This window comes from Hirsutella rhossiliensis (assembly GCF_020360975.1).
Source record: "Hirsutella rhossiliensis strain HR02 chromosome Unknown scaffold00013, whole genome shotgun sequence".
Taxonomy (NCBI): domain Eukaryota; kingdom Fungi; phylum Ascomycota; class Sordariomycetes; order Hypocreales; family Ophiocordycipitaceae; genus Hirsutella; species Hirsutella rhossiliensis.
The window spans coordinates 932,480-945,045 of NW_025408679.1; positions in this window are offsets into that span (position 1 = coordinate 932,480).

Consider the following 12,566-nt stretch of genomic DNA (forward strand, 5'->3'; position numbering starts at 1 on the left):
TAATAAGACTTACTATAAGGCTTCTATACGACCTTTAAAGGGAAGTTATTAAGACCGCCTATTACTTATAGAACCGGACCCTTAGAGGGACTACCTAAGGAATGGACTAGAAATCCCCCCTTAAGCTCTTTACGAAGAAAAGGGCCTCGCTAGCCTACCTTTATACCTATAGCTATAAGGTATATATAATAACTACCGATATATAGCTAAAAAGGAAGAAGAAAAGAAAGCTTAATCCTAGAGCCTTTATTAGTTACCTCGTTAGTTATAATTCTATAAATATCTTCTAGATCTAGATTCCTCTTTTATAGAAGGTTATTTTAACTAGGGATATAATTTTCGATAAATCTAGCTTCTTCGACGGAAAGAGGGATTAATAGCCCCTCTTACTCTCTTAACGTTAGCTAATTTAGAAGATTTAAATCCCCCCTTCTTAATAGTCTTAAGAAGAGATCTTAGATAAGTAAATAGAAAAAGAAACCGATATCGAAGTAGTTAAGGATAACGCCGACTTCGAAGAAGAGGAAGCTACTAGATTAGATAATCTAAATAAAGAAGGAGACTATAGAAAAGCGGTAGAGCTAAAATACGCCTACCTACCTATGCCTCCTCCTATATAAGAAGAAGATCTAGAAGTAGCTTTTTTAGTTAGTCTTCCTATCTCGACCCTTAAAGGGGTAGGAAAGGTACCTCTCTTAAAGGATTACCTAGCTGCCTTTTTATCGCTGCTTCGAGAAGTAAAGGAAGGTATAAGGCCCGATACGGATACTAAAGAAGACTAACCTCTCCCTTATTTTAATCGTTTTTCCGACTTCTACCTAGCGCTAATAGAAGACGGTTCCTATAGAGCGTTTATAGTAGGCCGGCTTTTTAAGCTATAGCTATTAGTAAGGAAGGTATATAAAAGAGACCTCCCGGACCTACTAGTAAACTAGAAGTAGCTAGAAAGACATCCTTTTAAAGACTAGTTTTTCTAGGCCTAGAAAGACTACCTAGCTTTATATAGAGAAATAAGGACTTTTAAAGAGGTCTTTAAGAAAAAAGTAAGAGGAAAATAGGTCCTTAGCTATAAATAGGTCTTTATCTATAAGACTAATAAATACGACTTCCTTTAAAAATATAAAGCCTAGCTAGCTATCTATAGGAATTAATAGGAAAAAGGGGATCTTCCTACTAAAGCAACTACCTTAGTAAGGATGTCTTTTCGGCCCCTTATAGCTATAGTAGTAGAATTCGACCTCGAGCTCGATTAAATAGATATAGTTAACGCCTTTATTAACTACCTACTTAAGGAAAAAGAAGTTATCTATATACGCCTTCTACTAAGCTTCTAATAGCTAGGAAAGGTTTTATAGCTTAAGAAAGCTCTATATAAACTATAAAGATTACCCTTTCGTTAGTAATAGTATTTAATAGGTTCCCTTAAAACCCTAGGCGTTAAGAAAGTCCTTTAAGAACTATATATAATATAGAAGGGTAAAATTATAGTTTTCTTTTATATTAATAATATTATCTAGGCCTACCTAAAAGAGAAAGAAGCTATTACTAGTAAGGCTAAATAAGGCCTATAATAAAAGTATAAGATAACTAAGCTAAGGGAGCGAAAGTAGTTCCTAGGGATATAAATCCTTTAAAATAGGTCCTATTAGACTATCTAGCTTACCTAAGACGCCTATATTAATAAGGTTACTTATAAATTCCTCCTTAATTCCCTTAATAAGAAGCTTCCCTTTATACTTATATTAAATAAAGAGCTTTTACTTAATCTATCCTTTTAAGCTAGGGAGTAAGAGAAATACTAATATTAATAGAAGGTAAGCTCCCTACTTTTATTAGCTATTTCTACTATACTAGATATCTCTTTTACGGTCTCTTAGCTAGCTAGGTATAACTAGAATCCTAGCCCTAGGTATTAAGAAGTAGTAGATAAAGCTATCCTTTATCTCTATTTAACGAGATTATATAGTCTATGCTTAAGAGGGTAGGAAAGGAAACTAGCTACCGAAATCTTCCTTTATTTAAGTAATTCGTTCTTTATAGACAGTTCCTTAAATAGAAAGAGCTTATAAGGGTATATTATATCCCTTTTTAAAGGAACTATTACTTAGAAAGCTTTAAAGTAAGCTACTATTACTATATTAAGTATAGAGGCAGAGCTACTAGCTCTTTTAAAAGTATTAAAAGAAGCGATTTTCCTTAGCTAGCTACTAATATCTCTATAACTATAAATGCCAACCTTATTAGCTATAGAATATAATAATATATAGACTATACGAATTCTTATAAAGGAAAATAGTAAGCTATTAACCTAGCTATAATATATTAGTATCTATTAGTATTAGTTATACTAAGTAGTCTAAAAGGGACTTATTTCTATTAGTTAGGTTCTAATAGTATTAATAAAAGCTAACGGTCTTATAAAGCCCTTACTAAAGTAAAAGCTAGCTATCTTTTTATAGTAAATTAAGCTAAAAGACGTTCGAGAAAAGCTATCCTTAAAAGCCCGCCTTAAAAGTCTATAAGAGGAGCTAATAGCCCGTATAAGAAGGTAACGTCTATAGCTAAAGAAAAGGAAGAGGTTTTTCCTTTAAGAGGGCCCCTTATTTTTAATTAGGTTTTTCCCTTTAAAGAAGGCCCCTATTCTTATAGGACTTTCCCTTTTTTAGGCCCTTATTCCTTAAGTAGGTCTAAAAGAGCCTAGGGACCTAAAAGGGCCCTTGCTTTCCTTAAGTAAAGGAAGAAGTATAGAGCTAAGAACCTCCTCTATACGCTTACTAGCCTATAGCTATATTAGCTATGCCCTTAAGGGGCAGGCTATAGCTAAGGGGGTATATTGCGAAGCGTAGCTTAATTTTATAGTACTTAGAGATATCCCTTAGTACGAGGGACTAAGGAAGCTAAAAACACTTAGTATAAAAGAAGGAAGAAGGAGCTAAAAGGAAGTATAGAAAGAAGGGTAGGGGTATAAGGGGAAGTAAAAGTAGCGATAGCTTCCTATAAAGGTAGTAAGAAATAAGACGGATATACTAGCAACGGCTAGAAAAGAGGGGAAAAACTAGTAAAAAGCTCGGTAGTTAAAATAATATTAATAGCTTCTTTAAGTAGGATCTTCTTTATTAATTAAGATACTAAATAGGTATAAAGAGAAGTATTAAATAAAGGAAAGAAGGATAATTAAGGCAATATAATAATTACTCCCTTACTTTAATTACTGCCTTTATAAGAATTAAATAGCTTAGCCCTACTAATCTATCCCCTTACTTTTAATTTTACCTTTATATATTTTATATATACTTCTTATATCTTTCTATATAAGAACTATTACTTAGAGAGCTTTAAGATAAGCTACTATTATAACTTTAAGTATAAAGGTAAAGCTATTAGCTCTTTTAAAAGCGTTAAAAGAAGCGATTTTCCTTAGCTAGCTGTTAATATCTCTATAACTATAAATTCCGACCTTATTAGCTATAGAATATAATAGTATATAGACTATATAGATTCTTATAAAGGAAAATAATAAGCTATTAACCTAGCTATAGTATATCGATATCTATTAGTATTAGTTACGCTAAGAGGTCGAAAAGGGACTTATTTTTATTTATTAGGTTTTAATAGTTTTAATAAAAGCTAACGGTCTTATAAAGCCCTAACTAAAGTAAAAGCTAGCTATCTTTTTATAGTAAATTAAGCTAGAAGACGTTTAAGAAAAGCTATCCTTAAAGGCCTACCTTAAGAGTCTATAAGAGGAGCTAATAGTATATAAGAGGAAGGAGACGTCTATAGCTAAAGAGAGGAATTAAGACTTATCTTAAAGGAGGGCCCTTAGCTTAATTAGGACTTATTCTTCTTAAAAGGCCCCCTTTTTAAGGACTTATCTTTAAAGAAGCCCCCCTTTCTTATAAGACTTAATATCCTCCTTAAGGCCCCTTTTTTATAAAGTAAGTCTAAAAGAGCTTAGGGCTAAAACTTAGATTTTTTAAGTAAGGGATAAGTAAAGACTAAGTCCTCCTTTATACGCTTACCGGCCTAGGTATTTACCTTTACCCTTTCTATAAGGGCAGGCTATAGCTAATAGGGTATATCGCGAAGCGTAGCTTAATTTCGTAGTTCTTAGAGATATCCCTTAGTATAAGGGACCTAGGAAGCTAAAAAATAGGTTTTAAAGAAAGAGCTAAAAGGAGGTATAAAGAGGAGGGTAAGGGTAAGAAGGGAAGTAAAAGTAGTAATAGCTTCTTATAAAGGTAGCGAAAGATAAGACGGATATACTAGTAATAGCTAGAAAGGAAGGGAAAAACTAATAAAAAGCTTAGTAGTTAAGAGGATATTAGTAGCTTCTTTAAGTAGGATCTTCTTTATTAATTAAGATACTAAATAGGTATAAAGAAAGGTATTAAATAAAGAAAAGAAAGATAATTAAGGTAATATAATAATTATTCCCTTACTATAATTACTACCTTTATAAGAATTATATATCTCTACCCTACCTATCTAACCCTTTACTTTTAATTTAACTTTTATTAGCCCCTCTTACTTTTATAACGTTAGCTAATTTAAAAGATCTAAATCCCCCCTTTTTAATAGTTATAAGAAGAGGCCTTAAATAAGGGAATAAAAGAAGAAACTAATATTAAAGTAGTTTAGGATAGCGCTAACTTTAAAAAGAAAGAGGAAGCTACTAGATTAAATAATCTAAATAAAGAAGGAGACTATAAGAAAGTAATAGAGCTAAAATACGCCTACCTTCCTATACCTTTTTTTATAGAATAAGAAGAAGATCTAAAAGTAGCTTTCTTTATTAGTCTTTTTATATTAACCCTTAAAAGGATAGGAAAGGCACCTCTCTTAAAGGATAACCTAGCTGCCTTTTTATCCTTACTTTAAAAAGTAAAGGAAGGTATAGGGCCTAATACTAAAGAAGACTAATTTCTCTTTTATTTCGATCGTTTTTCTAACTTTTATTTAACGCTAATAAAAAACGGTTCCTATAAAGTATTTATAGTAAGCTAGCGTTTTAAGCTATAGCTATTAGTAAGGAAGGTATATAAAAGAAACCTCTTAGACTTATTAGTAAATTAAAAGTAGCTAGAAAAACACCCTTTTAGAGACTAGTATTTCTAGGCCTAGAAAGACTACCTAGCTTTATATAAAGAAATAAAGTCTTTTAAAGAGGTCCTTAAAGAAAGAGTAAGAGGAAAATAAGTCCTTAGCTATAAGTAGGTCTTTATCTATAAGACTAATAAATATAGCTTCCTTTAAAAGTATAAAGCCTAGCTAGTTATTTATAGGAATTAATAGGAAAAGGGAGATCTACTTACTAAGTATAAGAATATACCCTTATATTCCTATTTTACTATTATAAAGAAATAATAGGTATAGGGAGGCTCTATAAAATAAGCTAGTAAAAAGAGGTTCTATAATATAGTTTAAGGGAATAACCCTTAAAGATAAAGACCTCTACTAGATATCTATACCTTCCTCTAAGAAACGCGGTTTAGGATAAGCCTATCCTTATAAATATAAATATATATAAAATGCATAAGTTAATTAGGAGTAGAACGGATACCCTATTGCCTATTTTAACCTAGTAGTTCCGAAGATATCCGCGATATAAGAATAGGTAAGGCATAGAATATTCTAGTTAAATCCACTACTTATACTAGAACCTATAGTCTTACGTTAACTATTACGCTATAATTAGACCACCTACTACGTTAGGAAGATATACTATAGATAGAGCTTTTTATATACTATAGAATATATTAGAAAGCTAACTAATTAGTCTACTAGTAGGCAAGCAATAGTCTATAAAAGACAAAGGATTTCCCTAGGAGTAGTAGATAGAACTCTTATAAAGAGAGATATAAGAAGTATATATAAAATATATAAAGGTAAAGTTAAAAGTAAGGGGTCGGATAGGTAGGGCAGAGAGATTTAATTCTTATAGGAGTAGTAATAAAGGTAGGGGAGTAATTATTATTGCCTTAATTATCCTTCTTTCCTCTATCTAACGCCCCTACTTATACCTATCTAGCATCTTAATTAATAAAGAAGATCCTACTTAAAGAAGCTACTAATATCCTTTTAACTACTAAGCTTTTTACCGGTTTTTTCCTTCCTTTATAGCCGTTTCCGGTATATCCGTCTTATCTCTCGCTACTTATACTTCCCCTTATACCCCTACTCTCCTTTTTATACCTTCTTTTTAGCTCCTTCTTTTATACCGGGTGTTTTTAGCTTCCTTAGTCCCTCTTACTAAGGGATATCTTTAAGAACTACGAAATTAAGCCACGCTTCGCGATATACCCCCTTAGCTATAGCCTGCCCTTATAGTAAGGGTATAGCTAATACGGCTTCGGGCTAGTAAGCGTATAGAGGAGGTTCTTAGCTTTATACTTCTCCCTTTACTTAAGGAAAGCAAGGGCCCTTTTAGGTCCCTAGGCTCTTTTAGACCTACTTAAGGAAAAAGGGCCTAAAGAGGGGAAAGTCCTATAAGAAAGGGGGCCTTCTTAGAAGGGAAAAACCTAATTAAAATAAGGGGCCCTTTAAAGGGAAAACCTCTTCCTTTTCTTTAGCTATAGACATTACCTTCTCGTATAGGCTATTAGCTCCTCTCGTAGACTCTTAAGGCGGGCCTCTAAGGATAGCTTCTCTCGAACGTCTTCTAGCCTAATTTGCTATAAAAAGACAGCTAGCTTCTACTTCGGTAGGGGCTTTATAAGACCGTCGGCTTTTATTAATACTGTTAGAACCTAACGGACGGAAATAAGTCCCCTTTAGACCTCTTAGCGTAACTAATACTAGTAGATATCGATATACCGTAGCTAGGTCGATAACTTACTATTTTCCGTAAGAATTCGTATAGTTTATATATTATCGCATTCTATAGCTAATAGGGTCGGAATTTATAGTTATAACGATTTTAGTAGCCGGCTAAGGAAAATCGCTTCTTTTAACGCTTCTAAAAGAGCTAGTAGCTCTGCCTCTATACTAAAAGTCATAACGGTAGCTTGCTTTAAAGCTCTCTAAGTAATAGTTCCTTTAAAAAGGGATATAATATACCCTTATAAGCTCTTTCTATCTAAGGAATTATCCGTAAAGGATAAATCGCTCGAATAAAGGAAGATTTCGGCAGCTTATTTCCTTCCCTACCCTCCTAGGCGTAGACTATATAATCTCGTTAAATAGAGATAAAGGATAGCTCTATCTACTACTTTTTTATACTTAGGGCTAGGATTCTAGTTATACTTAGCTAGCCGGGAGACCGTAAAAGAGATATCCGGTCTAGTAGAAATAGCTAAAAAAAGCAGGGAGCCTACCTTCTATTAATATTAGTATTTCTCTTACTCCCTAGCTTAAAAGGACGGATTAAGTAAAAGCTCTTCGTTTAATATAGGCGTAGAGGGAAGCTTCTTATCGAGGGAATTAGGGAGGAATTTATAAGCGACCTTATCGATATAGGCGTCCTAGGTAAGCTAAATAGTCTATTAGGACCTATTTTAAAGGATTTATATCCCTAGGAACTACTTTAGCTCCCTTAGCCTAGTTATCTTATACCTTTATTATAGGCCTTATATAGCCTCCCTAGTAGTAACTTCTTCCTCTTTTAGGTACGCTTAAATAATATTATCGACGTAAAAGAAGACTATAATTTTACCCTTCTATATTATACACGGTTCCTAAGGGACTTTCTTAAAGCCTAGGGCTTCGAGGGAACCTATTAAATGCTATTACTAAAGAAGGGGTAATCTTCGTAGTCCGTATAAAGCTTTCCTAAGCCGTAGAACCTTTCCTAGCTATTAAAAGCTTAGTAAAAGGCGTATATAGATAACTTCTTCTTCCTTAAGTAGGCAGTTAATAAAGGCGTTAACTATATCTATCTAATTAAGTTCGAGGTCGAATTCTACTACTATAGCTATAAGGGTCCGAAAAGATATCCCTACTAAGGTAGTTACCTTAGTAGGAAGATCCCCTTTTTCCTACTAGTTCCTATAGATAACTAGCTAGGCTTTATACTTTTAAAGGAAGCTATATTTATTAGTCTTATAGATAAAGACCTACTTATAGCTAAGGACCTATTTTCCTCTTACCTTTTCCTTAAGGACTTCTTTAAAAGACCCTATCTCTTTATATAAGGCTAGGTAGTCTTTCTAGGCCTAGAAAAACTAGTCTCTAAAAGGGTGTTTTTCTAGCTGCTTTTAGTTTACTAGTAGGTCTAGGAGGTCTCTTTTATATACCTTCCTTACTAATATTAGCTTAAATAGCCGGCCTACTATAAACGCTTTATAGGAACCGTCTTCTATTAGCGTTAGATAGAAGTCGGAAAAACGATCGAAATAAGGGAGAGGTTAGTCTTCTTTAGTATCCGTATTAGGCCCTATACCTTCCTTTGCTTCTCGAAGTAGGGATAAAAAGGCAGCCGTGTAATCCTTTAAGAGAGGTGCCTTTCCTACCCCCTTAAGGGTCGAGACGGGAAGACTAATAAAGAAAGCTACTTCTAGATCTTCTTCTTATTCCGTAAGAGGAGGCGTAGGGAGGCAGGCGTATTTTAGCTCTACCGCTTTCCTATAGTCTCCTTCTTCGTCTAGATTATCTAATCTAGTAGCTTCCTCTTCTTCTTCGAAGTTAGCGTTATCCTCGACTACTTCGACGTCGGTTTCTTCTTCTATTTCCTCGTTTAAGGCCTCTTCTTAAGACTATTAAGAAAGGGGAATTTAGATCTTCTAAATTAGCTAACGTTATAAGAGTAAGAGGGGCTATTAATCCCTCTTTCTATCGAAGAAGCTAGATTCGTCGAAAATTATATCCCTAGTCGAAATAACCTTCTATAGAAAAGGAATCTAGATCTAGAAGATATTTATAGAATTATACCTAATAAGGTAACTAATAAAGGCTCTAAGATTAAGCTTTCTTTTCTTCTTCCTTTTTAGCTATATATCGGTAGTTATTACGTATACCTTATAGCCGTAGGCATAAAGGTAGGCTAGCGAGGCCTTCTTTTTCGTAAAGAGCTTTAGGGGGGATTTCTAGTCTATTCCTTAGGTCTTAAAAAGGGTCTCTAGGTCCCTATAGTCCCTTAGTCCCCTAGGGTCCCTTAGGGTCCGGTTCCGAAGGTAATAGGCGGTCTTAACGACTTCCCTTTAAAAGTTATATAGAAGCCTTATAGTAAGTCTTATTATACGGGCCCTTTCTATTATAGCACCCCTTAATCTTTCTGCCCCTCCGTTCTAGGCCTAGGTATTCGGTGCTAATAGGAGGGGTAAAATACCCCTTTTTCGAAGCTAATTTAAGATATCCTTCGTAAATAGCTCTCCGTTAGACTATATCTTCTTTACCTCGTACCTAAAGTAGGATTTTATTTAGTTAACGAAGTCCTAAAGGGTAGACTAGTTATACTTACTTAGGTAGGTCTATAAGAAATAGGGGAAAACTATCCCTAAAAAAGCGTCTATAAAAAACATTACCCTAACGAAGCTTTCCTAGTCCTTAGAGACGTCGGTCTAGTCGACCTAAATTTCCTTATATAGCTAGTCCGGCCGTATTAGGGTCCGTCTAGAAATTCGTCTCTTAGTCTTCCCTTAGCTATAATATTTATATTCGACGGTCTTTAGTCCCCTTATTTATACGCCCTATTATTAACCTAGCTTATATAAAGCTAGGGGGCCTAGGTAACTAAGTCTTACGTGCTAAAAAAGACCGTCTCCTTAGGCTGCCGGAAGAGGGTCCTTTAATCCTACCCTCCTTTAAGTAGGGAAAGCTAACTTCTCGAGAGATTCCTTCCTAAGGATAGGTCGGAATTCGAGAATAAATTAACCGAAATTTTCCTCGATAAGCCCGATAGTCTAATTCTTCTAGACTAGCCTTATAGGCTTAAACGTCGTATCCTAGAAGATCCCTTCCTTTTAAAGAAGGCGGAAGGAAATCAGGCTCGTTAAAAATCAAGGGCAAAAAGCTACCCTTTTTCGTCGAAGAATTCGTAAAGACCTATTAGGTAATTTTATTATAAAATTCACCCTTCTATATCCCTTTATTCGTACGGTTAATTCCCCGGTAATAAGGTATTCCCTCCGTACCTTCTTAAAGGACCGGAATCGTAAGAGTATATTATAGATATCGAGGGAAGTACTAGAGTTAAGGATAGCTGATTTTCGTAGGGGATAGTCGGAGGGCTCTAACGGTTAGTTTTAGCCTTATTAATCCGTGGGAAATATAAAGGCCGGATTTACTATACTAACGATTTTTCCTTAAATTTATAGCTTAAATAAGGGCAGCGGCTTTAGTTACTATTTCTTAGCAACCTAAATCTCGTCTATCTTCTTCTATAACGAGGGGTCCTCCTTAAGAGACTATTATACTATTTCTCGTAGCCTCTTTAAAGGGTTAATTCCTTTAGGTCGGTTTTCCTTAAAGACCTACTAGTAGTCTTTTAGCCGATAGGGCTTTTTGCATGCTTAGTAAGTAGGTCGATTCCTTCTCGTTTATTTCTTCGAGGAATCCTTGTCCCGGTCCGGAAGGTCTACTTAAAAACCCCCCCTTTTTACCCCTTATTACTAATTTTTACGAAGAGGTTCGATTTCGACTAGTTCCCTGATTTTTCGACTAACGGACTAAAAGGTCTATTAAGGGACTAGTCGGGCCGGTCTAACTAATAGGACCGGACCCGGAGCAAAAGGCGGAGCCGGGGCCGGGACTAGGGCAGCCGTTAAAGACTAGGTTAAGGCTCTCGAGGGAGGAGGAGCCAAAGGAGCAACAGCCGTAATAGCAGTAGCGGGGGCCGCAGTAATAGGGGCTGCAGCAGCTATAGATCGAGCCGTCTAGGTCGAGTGCTAGCTACGAAGGAATAAGACTGCTTACTATTATACTCTAGTAGCCTCTTTATTTAGTTCTCGGCTAGCTTCTTAAAAGATAGTCGAGTAACTATTATTAATAGGCTTTATTAGTAGAGATATATCCTATAGCTACTAGCCGGAAAGAGCTTCTATAAGGAAGTATTAGTTAGCTTCCTCGAGGATTTCTTCCTACTTAGCTAGCTACGAAGAAGCTAGTAGGTTCCTAGTAGAAAAAGCTCCTAGGTAGGCCGTATAGGTCTTCCTAATACGGTTAGTTATATAACCTCTCGAGGGAGCTATCGAGGTCTCGAGCTTTAAAAGCTACTGCCTAGGAGTCTCTTTTTCTCGAAGAGAGATTAGCTTTATAGTACTAATAGATTCCGTTATCGCCGTACGAGCAGCCGTTAGTAGCTTCGTTTCGTAGAGGTATTCCTTTCGGTAACTCTCGTAGTCGCCTAAGGCAGCTAAAAAGGCTCTCTATTATATAGAGGTTAGCTCGGAGAAGAAGGTAGCTCCCTCTATAAAGTCCGTTGCCCTAGGATAAAGAGGGGGCTCGAGAGGGTCCTACTTATTAAAGAAGACTAAATTATAGATAGTTCTATCTATATAAGCCTATAGCTCCTTTACCTACTTATCCTAATCTTAGGGCATTATAAGAATAGTCCTATAGACTATAGGGATAGTAGAGGAGTCGATTTTCGTTATTATTACGGGGAAAGGTAGAAAAGTTAGTTAAAAATCGGCTTTTCTAGTAAGAAGGGTAAAAGGAAGCTACGAGGGATATAAGAAAGGTGCCTTTTATAGTAGCTAGAAGGTATAGGAATACTATTCCTCCCGGGCTTATAACTCTCGCGAAGAGAGATATAAGAAGTATATATAAAATATATAAAGGTAAAATTAGAAGTAAGGGGTCGGATAGGCAGGGTAGAGAGATTTAATTCTTATAGGAGCAGTAATAAAGGTAGGGGAGTAATTATTATTGCCTTAATTGTCCTTCTTTCTTCTATCTAACGCCCCTATTTATACCCGTTTAGCATCTTAATTAATAAAGAAGATCCTACTTAAAGAAGCTACTAATATCCTTTTAACTACCGAGCTTTTTACCGGTTTTTTCCTTCCTTTATAGCCGTTTCTAGTATATCCGTTTTATCTCTCGCTACTTATACTTCCCCTTATGCCCCTACTCTCCTTTCTATACCTTCTTTTTAGCTCCTTCTTTTATACCGGGTGTTTTTAGCTTCCTTAGTCCCTCTTACTAAGGGATATCTTCGAGAACTACGAAATCAAGCTACGCTTCGCAATAAGAATAAGTAAGTTTATAAGTATCCTTTATAACGCTATTCTTTTAATATATTATTTAGCCCCTTATATGCTTATTATAAATTCCGGACGAAATCCTACCCTATACTCCTTTAACCGATCTTTCCGCTTACGCTATCGATGACCTAATTTTATACTTATTGCTTATACCTTCTTATACTAAGGTAACTACCTTAGTAAGGATATCTTTTTAGACCCTTATAGCTATAGTAGTAGAATTCGACCTTAAGCTTAATTAGATAGATATAGTTAACGCCTTTATTAACTGCCCCCTTTAAGGAAGAAGAAGTTATTTATATATAACTTCCTCTTAGTTTCTAATAGCTAGGAAAGGTTCTATAGCTTAGGAAAGCTCTATATAGACTATAAAGATTACCCTTTCTTTAGTAATAGTATTTAATAGGTTCCCTTAAAGCCCTA